Source organism: Pipistrellus hanaki (genome assembly GCF_964339955.1).
Source record: "Pipistrellus hanaki genome assembly, chromosome: 2".
NCBI classification, from domain to species: domain Eukaryota; kingdom Metazoa; phylum Chordata; class Mammalia; order Chiroptera; family Vespertilionidae; genus Pipistrellus; species Pipistrellus hanaki.
The window spans coordinates 27,100,183-27,122,023 of record NC_140504.1 but is presented as its reverse complement, the minus strand read 5'-3'; the positions used below and the strand labels follow the sequence as shown (position 1 = coordinate 27,122,023).

General features: G+C 34.8%; 1 pseudogene across 1 annotated transcript in view; it reads right to left on the bottom strand.

Moving 5' to 3' along the window:
* LOC311617507 (small RNA 2'-O-methyltransferase-like) overlaps window positions 1–21,841 on the bottom strand; it is a 182,043-nt pseudogene that overhangs the window by 94,182 nt on the left and 66,020 nt on the right. Inside the window, exon 8 of the transcript in view lies at window positions 1,255–1,353. The product of the transcript in view is annotated as a small RNA 2'-O-methyltransferase-like (transcript). The remainder of the gene's footprint in view (window positions 1–1,254; window positions 1,354–21,841) is intronic.

The following is a 21,841-nucleotide window of genomic DNA, read 5'->3' as shown; positions in this document are numbered from 1 at the left end:
CTAGAAACATTATTCCAAATACCAATAACCATTTATCTTCTAGTAAAAAAGAGAGAATATACATATTTAGAATTTTGGGAAATATAGATACTAGTATATAGAAAACTTATTGTACTCAAAAGCAATAATACTAGAAGGATGATTAAGCCTTTGGGTATGTCTTTTTAATAAATAATGAAAATGTATATTTCTTTTACTGTTGACCCTTGAAGAATGATGGCCTCCTGCACAGTCAAAAATATGCATAAAAATTGTCTTAATTTAAGAAAGACACTTCTAACACGGCCTAGATATCCTTTGGGGATTGGTTCCAGAATCCACTCGTGGATACCACAGTCAGAGGAGGCTCAGTCTCTCATATAAAATGGTATAGAACACAGATAGAGCAGACACTTTACATTTGCATATTTCCAAGAGTGGGTTTAAAAAAATTATATATATATATGCATATATATATATATATATATATATATATATATATATATATATTAGAAAATCTAACTGCAAATCGACCCCACAGATCAAATGGTATTGTTCAATGGTTAACTATATTTTGCTTCTAGAATATAAAGACATGTCATGGAAAGGAGAGCTATAACTCTTAATTCTGAGTTTGATGATATTTGAATTCCTAATTTCAAATATATCATGTTAAACTTTTTATTGTCACTTCCCATGTTCTGATTTTTATATGGAAAGTACTGTCCTGAATAAGACAATATTTATGGGATTGCAGACTTGCTGTATATAAATAATATGAGTAACTAACCATCTCAAGGGTTGTTATAGGAGTCATGAAGTTAATACACATACAGCGCTTAGACAGCTTTCTGCACTAGATAAGAATACAAAATCTGTGTCTATTGTCAGTATTGCCAATGGTTTTATTATTAACAGGTAAAACTTATATTAAATAGCACAGATTCCACTTCCATTAGTTATTTATAATTTTCAGTTCAGTGTTCTCTGTTTTCCTCTAAAATGCTTGGTAACTTTGGATAAAGAAAGTCAACCTTCTCTATCCAGACAAGTAAAAGTAGAGTTTCAAAGGTTAACTATTTTGTTTGGATCACACAGCTGTTCAAAGGTTGAGCTGGGATGCTAAATAAGGTTTCCTGAGTCTGGAACTGAAGCACAGAATTTTTAAAATGGCTTAATATATAATTGCTCAAACCACCTGTCATGCTTCATAATGATAATATGAAAATCTCCACATTAACCCATAAGATAGATAAGACCTGAGTTACTCCCTACCTGAGACAGACACGTTAAACTACTATTCAAGATACTTAATTGGTACAGGCAAGCTTTGCGCTTTAAAGTTATGTTTTTGCACTGTTCTTCTCCATCCCACTGTAAAGAAGGATTATGAATTTATGAAAATAATGCATCTCAGTAGAGACAAGCCCCAAATAATTCTGATTGTCTTGGCCAATCATAATGCACATTACAATTAATTTTGATCAATATAGATTTTTTTTAACTATGAATAAGTTATATTTCAAATAATCCTATTAATAGATAAGAAAATACAATTCATCAAATGGAAGTCCAAAAGTGGAGACAAACGTTGGCCAAGAAAAGAAAGAACAGGTGTTTGCTCTTATTCCACACTCCTTCAGACTAGAATATGGGGAACAACACTCTTGCTTTTGTCGACATGTGCTAAAGAAAATGGCAACATCCAGCCAAGTTGTGCAGTGAGTCTCATGAATACATGGAGAAGTGTTTACTTGTCTTGAATGAGAATGGAATTCTAGTCCCCTCAGACTGTGAGCCAGGTTTTAGAAGGCCAGCATAAGCCGACTTGAATTGTCTAATCATTCTCTCTTCTGGGAACATTCTAATTTAGCTAAAACCGGGATTTGGATTTGACCTAGCTATAAATTAAAAGAACACCACATTGCTCTGCAGCTTTGCTCAAGAGTTTATTTTCTCTTACATTAAAAAATAACTCAAGTTACTCTCACTGGATTCATTAAAAAAAAAAACACAAAACCTGATTTCTCCACTTTATAGCTATTTTGCCTGGCAGATGGAATCTGGTTTTTTCCTTATGCTGCATATTTCAAACTAAGTATATATGGTGGGATAGCAGTATATTCCCCCGCCAAGAAGAAAGCCACATGCATATTTCACAAAAAATTGCATTATTTGGCATCTACTGTCCACATATGTTCATTTGGCTATTGCTAGTCCAAGCCAATTATAGCCACAAGGGAAATGAGTGTTTGAAATTTAAACAAGAAGCCTTAAATTTTGTAAGAGAGAAGAGGTTTTCTGACAGGTAGATCAGTCTCTAATTCACTTTTAATGCAGTTGACAATTTCATAAATCATTGTTTCTCTCCCATTACGTGCCAGCTCCTGTACCGTAGAAGTCGGAAAATAAAACTTCTTTATACTTTTGGGTGGGGGTTTAGGACCAGGTATGACTTTGAATAAGTTTTGAAGGATGAATACTTTCACCATGCAGTGCCTAAAAAGTATTTTCACAAAGAGAAAAATAGCACGGAGGTGTGTGGAGTTCAAGGGTAGAGCAAGTTCTTTGGAAGGCACTTGGTGGAGTAGACTTAGATGGAAGGGAATGATAGAGATGATGGATTTCTTGGTGCCAAGGCCATCATAAAAGGTTTTTTAAATGAGAAATATTAGCTTTAATCCCGTGAATCCTGAAAAAAAAAATGAAGTATTGTAAAAATAAAATCTGATACCCTCTTCACAGCAAAAAATAGGCCTGAAGCTAACTGGACAGATAAGTAGTGACAAAAGTTATCTTGGAATATTGTTGTAAACTAAGGACCAAAGCATTTAGTACTTTAGTTAGATAGTCTAAGAATTTTCTTTTTATTCTGATTTCTAAGAATCTGTTTGGGAATTGAGAGAACAAGGTACAGATAGAATTACTGTGAATATTTTTTGGGCTAAAGTTGAGGTCACATAGAGATACTATCTTTTTAATCATTGCTTATATATATACATACATACACACACAAAAAAAGAGGCATGCACATGCATTATTTACATGCCAAAAATAATGGTGATTGAAATGTAACTAAATCCATGTATGGTGATTAGTGTCTGGAGTATGAACTCACGCTCATTGGATTTACCAAAACTTCATCATTTTTCAAATGATTTCATTCTATATGGTGGTTGTCTTAGAATTGCATGCATATTATAGTCCAGAGTTTGGTCCCCAGAATCAGGCAAACCTGAGCTTTTTCCCACTTAGGAGCTATAGGACCTCAACAAGTTATTAAATTCCTTTATGTCTCAACTTTTGAACTGTTAAAAAGAAAAATCAGATGCAAACTCATATATACCAAATAATCATTGTGGAGATTAAGTAAAAAGTGTTTGAAAAATGCTTTTGATGATGTCTGGTGTATATTAAGAACATGATAAATGTCATTAGCCAATTATATAATTATTATTATCACACAAAGATAAACACACATAATCAGTTTGAGAAAAAACATCTGTAAAAACCATTTTATCTATACACTGAGCCAGTTGATGCATTTTGCTTGATTAAATAATGATGAAAAGGGTAATAATAACATACATGTAATACTTCAGTGTCTAAGAAGTATTCCCTCAGGAACAAATAATTTGGCACCAACCTTGTAAGTTAGAAAAGATAAAATATTTTTATTGTTCACAAAGAAGTAAAAAAACAAAATTAGGATAAAACATACATGAGAAAAATACCTATAAATGCCAGCATAGACCAGAGAGATGAAGTAGAAATAATAGCCCCTCAAAATGATTGATTTGTCACAACAAATACTTTGAAATAATCAGTGGAAAAAACACACACCATCATATCAGCCAGCAAATTGATTGTGTCAAATCAAATAATGGGGATCTAACAAATACCAGACTTAATTAACCTTTTGTTAAATAACTAGCTATAATAAAGTTTAAATGATTCATTCCAAAAGTAATATTTTAGTTATGACTCTGAGCACATACATTATCACAAAGAAAATATGTATGATAAAAACATTTATTTAAAATAAGCACCATTTTTATAATATACAAGTTAGTTTAAAAAAATAACACACGTACATTACTGAGTAAAGTTTTCTCTTAAAACAAAATTCTCAGCATTTAAAGGACAGAATAAAGTTTCCTTTCTTTTAAAATCATACATTTAGCCTAGCCCAAGTGGCTTAGAAGTGAAGTGTCGATCTATAAACCTGAAGGTCTCAGTTCAATTCCCAGTCAGGGCACATGTTGAGGTTGCAAGCTCAATCCCCATGTGGGGCATGCAGGAGACAGTGGATTAGTGATTCTGTCTCATCATTGATGTTTCTATCTCTCTCCCTCTTCCTTTTCCTTTGAAGTCAATAAAAATATATTTAAAAATAAAAATCATAAATTTATAGATTGAAATATAGTTGCTATATTTACTTATTATTTAAATTATTGATCAGCAAACCATAATATAGGCTTTGGAAGGACAGCTCTCAAACTATGCAGTGGTATGCAAAAAACTGGAAAAGGTTCCACTGCTTAGTTGAACATGGCCATACTTTCTGAAGGTTCACTTTTGATTAGATTTTCTTCAATATTTTGACTAGAGAAAGTTTTCTTTTAAAAAAATCCATGCCCACTAATTGTTGAGTCTGACAAAGTGAATGTCCAAGTGTCATAAAATATGTATTGATGGAAGTTATTCAAAAGGTGATTGTGTCTGATTGAATAGTTAATATATTATCATGGGCATATATATTTGTGTTTAAGATTTTTTTTATTATAAACCAATATTAGATTTATAGTTTCTTTAAGTAGTATTGATTCCAGCTCATGTAATATCATTAAATATTCCAGTAATTCATATTCTATCTTGAGCCTTAAGGTATTTGGAATTTCTGCTTCCTGACTTGTTTAATAACCATTGTTTTAAAAGTATACATATAGTCACATCATTCTTTTTTAGTTAACAATATCAAATTTCCTTTAGTATGTCTTTATTGAGTAAGTAAAATACAAGGCAGTACACTTGGTTAGTTAGTATATAGAATAGATTTACTGATGTCTCTGGGATTTTCATCCCAAGTTTTCTCATACTAATGGGGGAAGGGATGATAGTGCAACTTTTCCTTACAGCTGCAAGTGGGGCTATTAATGAATTATGCTTTATAGAGGTTTCTTTGACACTTATAAACAAACTTATATGAAAAATTCATGTTCTATGTGGCTTAAATCTGGGAATTTTATTTACCATTCATTACAGAAATTGATAGCTATGGCAAATTGTTAAAATATAGGCCACTCAATAGTTTGTAATGTAAAGTTTCAATAATATATACCAAAGAAGATATATAAATGTATAAAATTCAGATGATTTTTCTTGGAAGGCTGTAAAATCATTACAGGACCATGGAGCTCTCATTGATTTCAATTCCTTATGTCCATATTTAATTATTGCTCCCAGATATAATATGGCTGTCTAATAAATGATGACAATGCAAGTTTGGAAGGTCTATGATACTAAAGCTAGGATTCAATGGAATTTCTGTAAAGCAAAGTTCATTGACCCTCCTAGTCAAAAGAATTGCCCACAAAGTCTCAGAAAGGCAGAAATCTAAAGGTAGAAGAGGGTAAATGGGGGATAAACAGTGACAGAAGGAGACTTACCTTTGGGTGGTGAACACACAATATAATATACAGGTGATGTATTACAGAATTGTATACTTGAAACCTATATAATTTTAGAAACCAATGTCACCCCAATAAATTAAATAAAAATAGAAAAGAAATAAAGGCAAAAGGTAAAAGACATGAGACCAGAGATAAGAGACAAGAAAATCTTGGTTCTGTGATTATTCACTCTGGGACTTGATTCTCTGAGCCTCAGTTTTCTTGCTTATAAAGCAGGCCATTAATCTTTTCCAATTCTGTGATCCTGTGGTTCCAAGTACACAAGATTTTCTACTCCTTAAGTGTTGCTCTCCTGTTTTTTTAGGTTATTCAACACACAATGTAGCTGGGTTATAGTATCTCATACTAGGACTAGAGGACATATTTTAGCCTGATCCTATATGAATTGTGATTCATAACACAGTTCATAAATTTTTACAATTATATATGTCATGTAGAACTGGAGGTATTTTTAAGTGAGGAAGACCATTTTTTTTCTGAATACTACAGTGTGTACATTTATTTGGAATGATTTATAATTTTTAATAAAGTTTTAACAAAAAGTATCATAAATGTATAATTCAAAAGGATATTCTCCACAATCTTCCACTACCAACATAAATAGGTCTGTAAGAGTGTGTGTGTGTGTGTGTGTGTGTGTGTGTGTGTGTGTGTGTAGAGCTAGGGATACTTTAAGAATTTCATAAATAACATAACGATCACTAGCAAATAATACATAAACCATTGTAACTCTGATGTTGTTAGAATTCATGCATTTCAATTATGACATGACAACAATGTATTTGACCATTTAGTGATTCTCATTCCAGTGTGCTATTGAATGTTCTCTCTCTAGAAATTTTAATGCACTTAACTAAACTTTGGTCTTTTATTTTCCAATATATTTTCCTGTATAACTTTTATAGTATTTCATTTAATAAGAATACAATTTATTTAACATTTTTCTAATTGTCCTTAATATTTAAAGAAGAGTTTACTGGATTTCTCATATTAATCAGACAAGAAAGGCAGCCCTTTCAAAGATTACATCAACATTTTACTTTGCATTTTTAAAGTTCTATTTTTGAGAAATACTTACTGACTCATATCAACTCCATGGGAAGCTATAAAATACAGGCCTTGCTTTGAATTCTTTCAGGCAATTACATAAAATGTGTGATCAGAATATCCAGACCAAGGATGTTACTGAGGGCATAACTCACCATATACATTTGTTAACGTGTTTCACAAAATGTATTCCTTGGGACATTAGTTTTTCAAAATGCTCTTCAGAAAAGAACTCCTAAATTAACATTTTGGGATTCTTTGTGTACCATTTCTTCCCATTAGAAATTCACAAATCACAACAGGGTATTAGAGCTCTTAAAAAGTATTGCAGTAAAATATACTATGTAACCCAGATTTTCCTGACTGTTGGTGTTATTAACTATTAGACCCAAGCAATTTTCTTTTCCCTTCTCCTTTACTAAATACTATGAACTTGTAATTCCCTGGAATACTCATTGGGAAACAATCCGTGAGGCCTCATGGCCTTTGGAGCCTGTATACCATAGCCTCTAGGCCAGAATGGAGTCCAGAGAGCAGATGTTTAAAGAAAGATTACAAAATCTGGGAAGTCTATGAGAGTTGGTCAAAACAGAATCACAAGTTTGGTAAATATTTCATAGAATGCAGTAAGTTTGCTGATTGCTTACTGTTTTTAAGCATATTTACACATATGTTAAAGTGAATGAGCTATAACTGTGATACACTTAGGGAAAAATGGCTCTTCTTCTAGTCATATGATACCCAGAGATAGTATAACTGCTTAAATGTGAAAATGTATTTGTTTCAGAAATGCTAGCAAATAGGAAGAGACATAGAAAGCATATTTTCAAATAAGGTAGTCACAGAATATTTTAAAAAATCACAAATGCAGACAGTATATGAATTAACTTATTCAAGCAGACTAACTTATACTGACTCTACATGCTATTCAACTGGCATCAGGAAGTTCTTCCTATAGTAAAAGAAATAATCCTTATTTGATTGTAGCACAACATGAGCATCCTTAATGCCACTGAACTGTGTATTGAAAAAAATGGTTAAGATGGTAAATTATAATATATATATATATATATATATATATATATATATATATATATAATGACTAATACGCTAAGTGTCCCTCCAACTGTCTGACCAGTCACTATGATGTGCACTGACCACCAGGAGGAAGACACTCAACACAGGAGCTGCTGTGATGTGCACTGGACATTTACAGAGAAATAGCAACACGTACCTGGTGCCCACAAAACAACACTTGGCTTCCCCCAAGTGGGTCACAGGCCCCAGCGTGACAGCCCACCAAATTGCAGCCAATGCTGCCAAGACCCCATGCACAAAGTGCGGCCCACAGCCCAGCCCAGCCAGGGAAACGGTAGCTGTGGGTGCCAGGTAATGATATCACGTAGCAACGCCCAGCTTCCTCTCCCTAGTGACTAGCCTCCTTGAAGTTTCTTCAGCCCAGAAACATGACTTGCTATAGCCAGGTGCAAACATTTTACACTTTCACCAAATGTCTGTGAAACATTTCCCATTTTCCTGTGCCTCATCTCATTTGATCCTCACAGAAGTCCTTGAGATAGGAGATTCCATGGAATCCTATTTTCTTTTCATTAGTCAGAAAATGGAGATTTAGAAAGTTTAGAAACTTGACCCGACTGAAAAAAAGTAAGAAATGGTGGGCCTTGAAAATGACTTCAGGTTTTCTCATTGCGCAGAATATAATCAAACACTGCTGCAGTTAAATATTTTACCCTTTGTTCTCCCTGCATACTCTACTATAATAATCTGCTTTGTGTTGATATTTACTGCTGTGTTGCTGACAATTACCTTAAGACAAGTTGGGGTGCTTCACTGGGCTGGAAAAAGTTTAGCTAAATAAGAAAGCAGGTCTAATTAAGCAAGCTTATTATATATATAAAAGGCTAAGTTGACTTGCACAAGCATTATACATATAATGCTCTCACTGGTGCCATCTGTTGTTGCCGATCATGAATTTGGTAGACACTTTCTGTTATATAGAAAGGGCGAATAGCGATATTAAAATATTTCTTCTAAGTAACTTCTTTTCAATGTGCATGAATCCATGCACTGGGACACTAGTTTTATCATAATTTTAAAAAAAGAAATAATCTAATCTTGTTTTGAGATACCACTAAAATAGCATGATATTTTTTTACACTTAAGAGAATTACTTGCCTTATAATAAGACTAGATTTTTTAAACTGTCTAAAAAATAACCTCTTATGTCACTGGGAAACAATAATCTTGGTCACTCATGTTAGTCACTCATCTTGACCAAAAGAGAAAGCAATAGATGTAAAAAAGGAATGTGATAGTTGAAAAAAAAAAAAAAAAAAGAAGACAAATATTCTTTTTTTTTTTTTTTCTGTTTCCATTACCTCAATCCCCATGCTATCAGGGTTACAACAGATTTGAAAATAGACTTGCCTTTTACATTGCAAAAAAATTAATGTGGTTTTCTTTAAATGTAAAATGGTACTTCACAAATTAAAAAATATGTATTTTATTTTCTATAGTAGCATTAAAGAATATAAAGCCTGCTGTGTAGATTTTTTTAAGGTGATGTAGAATACATATTACTTGTCAAAGTTTGAGTGAATGTAAGAGAATTAATAGAATTGTGAGAAATAGACTTAGGAAAGGATTAGTAAACAAGGATGGATGAACTATTAAACTTATTAAACTCACTGAAAGGCTAAGAATGTTTAAAAACTCTGCACTCATTGGTTAATATCATCTACTAGACTGTAAGTTTATGAGGGCAGGGAACACATCCGTCTTGTTCACCACTATTTTTGTTATGCCTCCAACAATATCTAGTATTGTCGACACTCAATAAATATTTTTGAGTGAGGTAGTAAATTCAGGATAGAGTTAAAATACAGAAAATTGCTTTTTAGGCAATAGTTAAAAAGTGACACTAATGAAGGCATTTTGAAGTCAATAAGTGCTTTGTAATATTACCAACTGACCATTCAGATAGCTAATCAGTCACAAGTTTCATTATTCATCAAATACATGTTCAACACTAGCTACCAAATTCATCCAATTCTTACATATGGAATTTTGTTCACAAACCAATGCTCTACATTTCAAGAGACCAATATTGTCAACACTTAAGCACTTAATATCCAATTTTTCACATGAATCTTTTTGTCTGATGGACTGTTGTTGAACTTTTCTCATGAAGTCGGAGCAATAAAATTATGTTTTGTGGATTCACTTATATTGTTTTTAAGTAGAGTCATTATTATAAAATTTTCTATATAACTTTAAAATATCTAGTGGAAGAACAAAATGTTAATATTAGTTATTTGAGATAGTATTTTTTCCAAAATTTGAACTATTTGTACAAACATCAAAATGAAGAATGGTTAAATGGTGTTTTATATAATACTGACAAAAGATTTAGAGATAAAAGAGTATGTCAGTACTTAGAAGAATATAAAAAGAGGTATCTGCTGACTTTAAATATATTTCCTAGACTTTAAATATTGACTTTTTTGTATTATTTTCTTTTATTTTGAAAAACTAAAATATAAGCAGGAAAAGTAGAAAAGTTCCTACATGATTAGCTAAAAAGGGTCAAAACTTTGGAATTGCTTGAAATCTATTTTAAAAGCTCAGCTACTTTGATATTTTTTCTATTATAGAACCATGAGAAGTTATTTCAACTGAATTGCATACATAACTCCTAGAGTGCAGACAGTAGCTATTATTTGTTCACTTCATCAAAATGCTTTTTTAAATTCTTGCTACGTCTGTATTACCAGGTCCTGAAGAAACCAAGGTGAAAGAGGCCCCGCAGAAGCCAAACCCTCTTTGCTATTTCTAACAAAGGAAATGCCATTCTTGCCACTAACTCTTGGAATGATTTCCAAGTTCTCTAAAAATAATTTAGCCTGTGTCAAATAGCTGTCTCATCTGGAAAACTCAATAAATGAGCATAGAAGTTAGAAAGAGTAGGGGGAAAGTTAGGTGTTAAACTGAAATGGTATATCCCATGCATGTTAGATGGAAACTCCAAATTAGCCAGCACACTTCCATACATCTGCTCAGTTTTCTTTAAACTTGAGCTATATTATTGCAGAAAAGCATAATAATCCCCACTCTGATCTTGTATTTCAAATGAAAGAGCCTGAAACATCACAGCATAGGCACCTTTCTAAAGGGGTATTATGGGTGGATGGATTTCTTTTGGGGTCAGCATTTCTACATTCAAAGAGCAGATTATATAGGAAGGGAAAGTAGGAGGAGTAATATGGAGTATTTCTATGCCATGACAATGACTCTAATTTGACACTGGACTTCAGTTTAAAGAGGACATGCCTGTTAAATCATGCCTTACTTTTAAATATCGATAGTTGAATTTTTAAAAGTTCTGTGCAAACTACTTTTTTTGGTAAGCAGATTATGTTTAACTCTACCTGAACAATTGTTTACATGTAGAAAGCTCAGATAAATCCTTATGAAAGTAAAAAGGATGGATTATTTATTTGCTCAGAAATGTGGGTCACTGTGAACTATATTCTTAATTCGAAGCATTTTTTACATGCAACTATTAAAAATAATTTTTAAAATTCTAGTTATATAATTTTGCAAGGGAATTCTATTTTATAATTTTTCAGATGTTAAATTATTTAAGAGGAACATTTATTGTATGTTGGTCCATGAATGAAATGTCATTGCCTATAATGATTTTCAGACATTTGCTAGTGTCTTCAAGCAAAAGAACTGCAACATTTTTAGAAGGAATAATTTATCAAATAATTGTTAATTTTTGTAGGGTGCCATCAAAAATCAAGATTTTTCAAGGTGACCAAGTAGAAAATGGAAATATTCTGGATATTAAACATTTTTTGTATTTTCTTTTATGATATGAAAGACAACCTACAAAACTTTTATAAAGAAAAGTGGCCACAGTACCTGGCATTAGTTCTTATTGACTGATATAAGGATGAAGGGGAAACTCCATTTATCTATGGGCCAAGTGATAGTACAAATATAGGTTTCGGCAATGGCTTAGCTTTCCCACTCTTGATTTATTTCAGAGTTGGGGAGCCATAGGGGATGAAGAGAGATAATATTGGGCCATTGATCTTTTGCCAACAACTGTGCTTAACATTTTACATAAGGCTTCTCATTTATAAAAAGTTAAGCAATATGATATAAAAAATTTCACCCAAAAGAAATCTTTTATTCTTTGTATTCCTACCATGAAAAGTTTCTAGAAACTTTTTTTCTAGATTGAGTTTCTCACGTGTTGTAATAGGAGACAAGACCTCTAGTAAGGAAACCTGGTTTCTTGTTTTATTCTCCCTGTTGGCAGTCACTGTTTTTATTTTTTTTTTATTTTCCCCCTTAAATTGAAGGGAGTTCAGCAATCAATAACAGCTCAAGAAAAATCTCTGATTTTATATATTTTATTCTATTTGAAAATCAGATGAGAGAGCTGAGAGAAGATTTAAAAATATAATAAAAATGAGCAAATATTTATAATAAAGCATACTATTCTATTTATTTAATAAAAACAAGTTAAAATGAATTAAACATAAACATAAATTTATAATTCCCAATAATGTAGATGAAGGGAGGGATAAGTTGATTTTGACTCTTTTAAAATAAAACCAAATTTAAAACCTCTCAAGAGGTTATATAATCAAGCTCTTTACATCATTTAATGACATTAAATTTGTCATGGCTGTCTATTATACGTATGCTATATTTCTGTTAAATGTGCTGAATATAGGAAGATAATTGTTAAGTAAAAATCAGAAGCTATACTGAATTGATAACCCCAATTATTTTTCATAAGTCCTTCAGTCAGTTCTATCCTAAATCAGTTTTTATTTAAAACTATTCTAGACAATATCCATTAGTCATATAATTTAATATAATTTATTGTTATCTCAATAAAGCATGAGTTACATGAGTAACAACATTTCCAATAAAAATTATTATTATCTAATGTTAATTAACCAGTAGCCTGAACCTTTAAAGGCTTTTAAACTGCCTGAGAACAAAAATATGATTATATTTATTGCCACATCTTTCCTGGGCTCATCACAGTGGTCGTACTTACAAATGTCTGCAAAGCTGACCTAATGGTAAGCAATTTGGATCAAAATTACCAATGTGGAGTAAAAGCCTGGCTGTGGTCAGGCCCTACTCTATTGGAAATGTGTTTCCCCCAGTGCAGGCTAAGCACTCACCTTGATCATTTCTACTTACTTTTTTCCTGTCTGCTGACCAGTGATGAGGAGACCACCACTAAACATGCTGATGATTCATTGTAAGTGTGCCCATCATACTTTTTACCCAGATCTATAAGTGGCTAAAGCCTTAATAGTCTCCCACACCAAAAGTCATGTTCGAAATACAATACCATAACAACCTGAAGCAGGCTCAGCTGTGGAGCAGGATACTAAGAATAAATCGATGAAATTCTAGACATTTCTAAAGAGGATCCAGCTACTTAATGACCACGGAGGTCTTCAGTGACTAGGTGTGAATATTTCAGTGCAGTCCAAGCTGAACTGAGAGGCATTTCTGACTTCCAAATTTAAATACCGCCTGTGCATATAAAAAAGTGTTTCGCTTATTAGTCCAAAATGTTACTACGATTGGGATCTTGAAAAAATATTCTCTCTTTCTTGGGCATGTTCTTCAGCAGAAGAAAGTTGGGAAGGGTAGGCTGGAAAATGGAACTTCTGCTTGAGGGTCATAAATTGGAGACATCGTTTTTCACTCACAACAGGGGAGGCTGGGCTGAAGATGGTTGAGTAAGTGCATTTCCCTGCCACAAGTGAAGATGATAAACTGTGGGTGAGCCTCGGCGAAATTCTGTCCACCCACTGAAAAGCTGCTAGCGTTCCGTTATTGACGATCATCCAAAACGTTTTCCTCACAGGTTGGACCCATTCTCTTTGAGGGGCAAGTACAGCTCCCGTTGAGCGGGTTGCACGGAGCCCCGTGGGCACACTGGCACGTCAGAGAACAGTTAGGTCCGTATTGGCCTGGCCTGCATTCTGTGAGGGAAAAAATAATAAATATAAAAGTAATTCAGATATGTTTATCCATCACATAGTATCTTTACTACTATTTCTTGGAATTGCATAAGATAACAATAGACTTGCAAAGAATTCTGGTTAACTATGTGGTATCTTTCCCCCAGGTTAGAATGCTATGTATTAAAAGTCAGGTCTTTAATGAAAAACAGGAAGAGGCTGGGGGGGGGGGGGGTGTCAAGAAAGTTAGTGACAAAGTTGAAAAGAGAAATCAGAACAGCAACTTAAATTTTGTGAAGTGCCCTCCCAGAATTATTATAGATTGTTGTAATAGAGCTCATCGCAGTAGTATTTCAAGGGACACGGGGAGAATGGATTAGTTTTTGGGAGGTCAGAAAAAGGCAACACTCACCCAGGATAACACAAATTGGTCTTCAGGGTGAAAACATGATTATGTGTGCCTATGTTGTTGAAAATGACATAGCTTTACAATCAACTCTTTCGCCTCTTAAAATATGTCATAATGGCCGAGACCAGTTTGGCTCAATGGATAGAGCGTCGGCTTGGGAACTGAAAGGTTCCGGGTTCGATTCCGGTCAAGGGCATGTACCTTGGTTGTGGGCATATCCCCAGTAGGGGGTGTGCAAGAGGCGGCTGATCGATGACTCTCTCTCATCGATGTTTCTAGCTCTCTATCTCTCTCCCTTCCTCTCTGTACAAAATCAATAAAATATATTTTTTTTAAAAATGTCATAATGGCCAGAGATGCCTTGTGTACCTACTTCTGTAAAATCCTGCTATTTATATTCAAGGAATGTAACTATTTTTAAGTGGAATTGCATTGTGAATTCAACCAGCAAAGAAATGAAGAGAGGATTAAAAATGTTAGTCTAATCAAAATAGCTAAACATGTGGACTAATGTTTCCCTCAGGCATCACACCCAATCCTGGGCATTTGGTTTTGGTTTGATGTCCAACAGAAAACTAGGAGAGAATTAATAGACTCTGTTTCTGAAGGACTGTGAGGATAGAGAGAAAGCCCAGGCCTGCCCATGGAAACAGAAAATTGGCTCCGATTCATTCAGGTTAGAATGGGAAATAACTCAATTTACTACCGATGTTTAAGAATTACAGAAACTTGCCGAGACCGGTTTGGCTCAATGGATAGAGCGTCGGCTTGGGGACTGAAGGGTCCTGGGTTCGATTCCGGTCAAGGGCATGTACCTTGGTTGTGGGCATATCCCCAGTAGGGGGTGTGCAAGAGGCAGCTGATCGAAGACTCTCTCTCATTGATGTTTCTAACTCTCTATCTCTCTCCCTTCCTCTCTGTACAAAATCAATAAAAAAATATTAAAAAAAAAGAATTACAGAAATTCAACTTTGCAATGATGAGTCACCTAGCTCTAAACAGTTTACAAAGTGGGTCCCAAACACATTAATACAGATGGTTCTAGCAAAACTGCGAGGTAGTCAAGACAGTGAGGTAAGTCCTCTCTCATTGTAGAGAGAGAAAAAGGTTTGATGTGGCTTAAGAGACTTCACAAATGTTATGTTCTTGGCAAATGGCAGAGCCAGAGTTCTAAATTCTTATCTAGCGCTCATTCCTCAATCTGCACTGCCATGTGGAAAGACATGCCATATCAAGCATATGTAGATGAAAGCCCAAATAAGTGGAGAGAGCTGGAAAGTGGGAAATTAAGAAATATCAATGTAAATACAAGGATACCAGTTCTAGAGTGAACTCTGAGTCTATGGGTATAGTTTTGTAAAATATTTCTATAATTATTGCCTCAAAATTCTCTTGGCTGGGTTGGAGATGCACCCTAAATACTCCATTAAGCACTTGCATGTTTGTTTGTTTATTGCTCTCTTGGATAATGAAGGTAGGCTGATATGTTCTGGCCTTCTTGCCTTAATTAACCAGTTAGATTTTAAATATGAGAAAAATAAGAACTCAATCAATTTTGCAATTAATTCATTTTGCAGAGCAAACAGTAATTCAATCCCTTTCTAGATGAAGGAAGAACAGGTAGCTAAAAGGAGCTCTGGAGATGATGTAAATGCTGCTCTGAAATGAATCTTTTCTGTACATCATAAAATATAATCAAAATTTAAAAAAAATCTGCTGAAACCAGTTTGGCTCAGTGGTAGAGCGTCGGTCTGCGGACTGAAAGGTCCCAGGTTTGATTCCGGTCAAGGGCATGTACATTGGTTGCTGGTGCATCCCCGGTCGGGGGAGGGGGGGGGCAGGAGGCGGCGGGTCGATGTTTCTCTCTCATCGACATTTCTGGCTCTCTATCTCTCTCCCTCCCTCTCTGTAAAAAATCAATAAAATATATTTTAAAAATTAAAAAAAATCATATATATATATATATATATATATATATATATATATATATATATATATCACATCTTCTTTATCCAGTCCTCTACCCAGCCATAAGAAAAGGACGAAATAGCGTCATTTGCAACAACACGGATAGACCTTGAAACATTATGCTAAGTGAAATAAGTCAGTCAGAAAAAGCTAAGAACTAAATGATTTCTCTTATATGTATGATACTGTATTGATATTTGGGAACATAACCAGCAGTGGTGATTGCTAGAGGGAAGGGTGGGGGAAGGAGAAGGGATCCTAATATAAGGTGGCAGGAGAAGATTTGACTTTGGATGGTAGGCACACAGTGCAATATACAGATCTTATAACATAGAAATCCACACCTGAATTGTATATGTTCATTTTGACCAATGTCATCCCAATCAATATAATAAATAAATATTAAAAATAAATAACTAAACAAACAAATAAATCCTAACCTAATACATCCACCCTGCGTAGTGTGTAGGAGGATTACTTAGCTTGGTGGTGAGACCTAGTTTTCTTGTTTGAAAAAGAGTTATGAGTCAGGATCCCTCCTAAGCAGTTCAGAATCTGATTTTAATTTATAAAAATACCACATTTTTATGTTAATAACGATGTGTATTTAAGACATCTGTTTGAATGTCTGCAAATGTTAATTTACCAAGGGGGTGGGGAAATAATCCAATAAAAAGCTGTTACATTTTTTTATGAATTAACATTATGGCTGTTTAATAGGTCCTTTACCAGAGTTCAAATTAAAATGAGGTCTTTTATCTTTATAGTGCCTGCATAGACACAGCTGCTCACAGTTAATATCGCAGATGAACTGTGCCTAATTGAAAATAAAACTGCAAATAAAAGACCATGCAGTACATCTGTGTAAGCTGTGGGTACCCCAAAGAGCTCATGACAAGAGAGGCCTTGAGGTGCCCACTGAGATTGGGCATGTTAATACATATGTTCTCCTGTCAAATGGCATTTTTTCTGTGGATAAAAAAAGACTGTGATATAAGAATTTAGTCCATAGAAAGTCCATAAGGTGAGGCCTTCATTTCCAGCCTGGCCATACGCTCTCTTGGTTTAGAAGAAGCTAGTGTTAAGACACCGCTGAGTGTTGTCCAACAGAACTTTCAGCAATGATGAAACAGACTATCCTGTGCTATCCAGCACTGTAGTGACTAACCATATGTGGCCACTGGACACTTGAGATGCGACTAAGGGGGTGTATCTTAAATTAAACTAAATATAAATTAAATAGCAACCTGTGGTTAATGGTCAAGGCATATTGGACAACAAAATCAATTCTTGTTCCTTTCTTTCCCTTGAGAGGCAGTATAGTGGAGATGTTGAGTCTGGCCCTGGACCCAGAATGTCTGTTTCAAATCCCCAGTCTGCCATTTATGAGCTGTGCAACTTTGGGCAAATTACATAACAATTTTGTGCTGCAGTTTCCCCACTATTTTAAATATATATATATTTTATTGATTTTAGAAAGGAAGGAATAAGAAGAGATAGAAACATCAATGATGAGAGAAAATCATTGATTGGCTGCCTTGTATATGCCCCATACTGGTGATTGAGTCCGCAACCCAGGCATATGCCCTTGGCTGGAATCGAACCTGGGACCCTTCAGTCCACAGGCTGAAGCTCATTCCATTGAGCCAAACCATCTAGGGCTCCCCCATCTATTAAAGGGAAGGGCAATGATAGTAAAGGCACTGAGTATACATTAAAATGCCTGGCATATGATACACATTCAATAAACATGAATGATTTTCCTCAGTATTTGGATGAAACCACAAACACTATAAGCAATCTGCCTTCAGTGAGCATTTCATTGGTGACATGTGTACTGTGGCTTTGCCAAGATGTCATGCTGATGTTTATTCTGACAGACTTAGTTTAGATATGACAAGGTTCAGGAACATGTTTACCATGACTCCCTGAGGAATGCTGAAAAGAAACGAAAATTTGCTGAAAAATGTCATGTGCTAGACCCTTTACTAAGCTTTTTATGATAAAAGATAAATAAACATGGATCGAACTCCCAAGAAGCTTGTAGTGCACTGAAGCAATGATTAGAGCCATAAATGAAGCAGCTTTGCAAAAAAGAAATGTCAGCATCAGTAAGCTTCTGAGTTGGAAGATCCCAAAGGATTCCAACCCAATATTCATAACCCATTGAACTTACATTAAAGGCCTATGAAAAAGGGAAGAAAGGGTAGGAAAGAATATAAATCTCTTGATGAGCCCCTGAGGGTTCCTTATACAGGACTACATGCTGACATATAAACTGAGTGGCCAGATTATTATGATCTCTGACTGCATAATAATCTGGCCATTCAGTGTATATCCTATATAATAAAAGGGTAATATGCAAATTGTCCCCTCAACCAGGAATTCATGCACCAGGCCTACTAAGACCTCTCCCTCTCTCTCTCTCTCTCTCTCTCTCTCTCTCTCTCTCTCTCTCTCTCTCTCTCTCTCTAGAGAGAGAGAGAGAGAGAGAGAGAGAGAGAGAGAGAGGTCTTAGTAGACAAAACAAGTATTGTCTACTAAGAGCATCATCACCCAAGGGTCAAAACCAGACTGCTTGGGATTAAATCTTGTTTCTGACTCTTCCTACTTTTCTGTGTTTCAGCTCTCTCTTTTGTTAGGCAGGAATAAAAATAGAACAGCCTCATGGGGTGGTGATGAAGGGTAAATGAATACAAGCAAAATGTTTAGGGTGATCGTCCTTCGGGGATATTGCATAACATATGAAACATTCTCATCTAGGAAGCATCCACTAAAGTTTAAATTGTAAGTGATGAGTCAATGATTCATTCATTCTACTTTCTCCTCTTAAGATAGTCCCTAAAGATTTTGAATTTTACATTCTAGGCCTTTCTTCCTGTGAGTGTAGAGGTGGGGGGAAAGTTTAAATCTCAGTTCCCAAGAATACTGGGAACTTGGTTCTCAAGAATAGTACTTGTATCTTACTAGCCTCATTTCTAGTGATTTTTCTGAATTGCTTTTGTAATCAGGATGTTTAATTGCATCACCTTGAGGTGCCTTCAAGGTGTCCTCTGTTGGCTGTAGTGCTGGTTTTGGTTGCTGTTATGCAACAGCCAAATACCTTGATTAATCATACTAAGGCAAGGTGACAAGCAATGGTAGTATGGTATTAATTACATAATACTTTATGTATAAAAAATGCCTAGAGATCTTTGTATCACCCAGGAATCAGAGGGACATCACCAGGTACTTGGCTCATACCAGCTTCACATCTGGCTCCGGCTCTCCCAGGTGGACAGAGGCACTTTCCAGTTACCGGGTGGCAGGAGATTTTGCTTTCACAGTCACAAAAATGCTGGCAATTGTCTCCAAACATCCCAGGTGAACACTCTACCAAGGAAAGAGAAATGCTGAAACATTAACCACTTGAACTTCCACTGATGCAGCTAACATGGGATTAATGATAGAATTTCCTCAAGACTCAGCCCCAAATAGCAAAGTGGGAGGATCAAATGAGATTTGTTGGTTAGAAGAAGAAAATTTTGGAATTCCCAGAAATCAGCTTCATTTTATACATGATTTCATACTTAGGTTTTAAATTGATTTACTCCGACACTGGTTTTTTACCTTTGAGAATATATGTAGGGCTTTCGAAGATAGGAATTTAAGGAAGGAGATTGAATCTACTACCCAAGAGTATAACTTTTAATATTTTTCCTTAAAATGTTATTTATTTATTTACTATTTTCCCAGAAGACTGTAAGCTCCACTATATTCCCGAACATAACCGTAAATAATAAGTGGGTAAGCAAATAAACGATAGCAAGAAATACTGTATGTATAGCTCTGGTGACTTATGAGGATATACTAGTAGTATGGGAGTAGCATATGAATCCTTTTTATTTATTTTTTGTAGCCTTGTCTCTTTCTTTTAAAAAATCTTTACTATTGAAAGTATTACATATATCTTCTTTTTTCTTCCATTGACTCTTTTATGGCCCATCCCCCTTGCCCCAGGATTCCACCACCCTATTGTTTATGTCCATACGTTATGCAATCATGCATACAAGCTCTTTGGCTGAGCTCATCCCACCCACCCACATGAATCTTTTTAAAGGCAATATCTTGGATTCACATAAAGACACGTGACCCCTATCATAATATTATAATCATAATGATTATTATAACCCTATACATAAGTCATACATAATATAGACTAAAATGATATTTTGAGTTGCTTACCAAGAATTTTGTACACTAGAATAGACGGATCAATGCTTTAGGACTTTACAATTATTTTAAACTAAGTAGCCCAAGTTCTCACCTCTATTTCCTCATCCACATTCATGGCTGCCATTATTTTCTAGTAATAAATGCCTAATTTCTATCCTTTTCATAAAGCCTTGTATCTATTTTAGCATCTTTAAACTCAATAGATAATCTTTTAAAAATCTTTTAATAAAATATTTCTCATTCAGAGGTAGAATCTTTGTCCGATGAAGACTAACAGCTTTAGTGGGGTTTGGGATAGTAAGCAATTTCACTTAGGGGAAGTTAAAATTTTTGAACAATTACGTAGCAACAAAACCAGAAAGATATATATTGGCTATAGAGTGAATTCCTGTTACTCTAATGTCCAAGTTGGAAGCTTAAGTGACTATTCCATGTTTTTGATTTGGGTTTATGTTTGCCCTAAGATAAAAAGACCTCACATTCACCCAGAATTCCCCTATTTACCTGCTTTAAAATGCTCTGTTTACCTTTTTCACACTGGCTGCCATGGAAACCTGCTGGGCAAATGCAATGTCCACTCATCGGATCGCAACTGGCTCCATTTCTGCAGTCACAGATGTGCGCACAATTCAAACCATAAAATCCAGGAAGGCATGCTGGAAAATAAAAATGTCAAAATGCTATTTTGGCTTTAAGAATAAATACAGCGAAAATTAAAGGATACACTGTAGGTCATTTGTTTCCCAGGACCAAAGAAGAAGATGAAAGTGTAAAATTAGAAACAAGAAAAAATTATGTGGAGAAGCATATTAACCATAGTTTAGTCATACAAATAAGTGAGTGCATTAATCCATTTTCTACAAGTAGTCTAGAAGAATCTATAAAAAAATCAAATATTTTCAAGTAAGTGCAATTTATTTGCTATGATGTGCCTGGCAAAGACTTCAAAACCCTCAAATACCCTAAACACTCAAGAGAACAATGTTTTAAAAAGTTAGATACAGCTTCAATTTAGTAAGAATGGTTTTTGAGTTAAGTTATTTCAATAAATAAAAGAGTATCTGTAGATGGTGATTTATATAGCTCTTGATATTTGAAGTTTTGGAAATGGATGATAGAGGTGAGTATAAGGGAAAGGGGGGAGGGAGAAAGGAAAAAAAAGGAAATAAAAGATAGAATATGATGTATATATAGTAGGTTAATATCATGTTTCCCCGAAAATAAAACATCCTCTGAAAATAAGACCTACTTACAGGTTTCCTTCTGAGTGAAATATAAGGCATCCCCCCAAAATAAGGCCCCCCTAGGCTCTGTCTCAGAATGAAAATTAATTTACCATAAACTGGTCGCTAGGACTGCCCTGACTGGCGTCTAGCAACCAGTGACATTACGTGGAGTCCTGATGTCACTGCTGGGTGGAGGCGGAGCAGAGGTCGGAGTGAGCAGTGAGCACGGGGTGGGAGGGAGGAGGAGACTTTCGCAGATGTTTATAGAAGAACAGA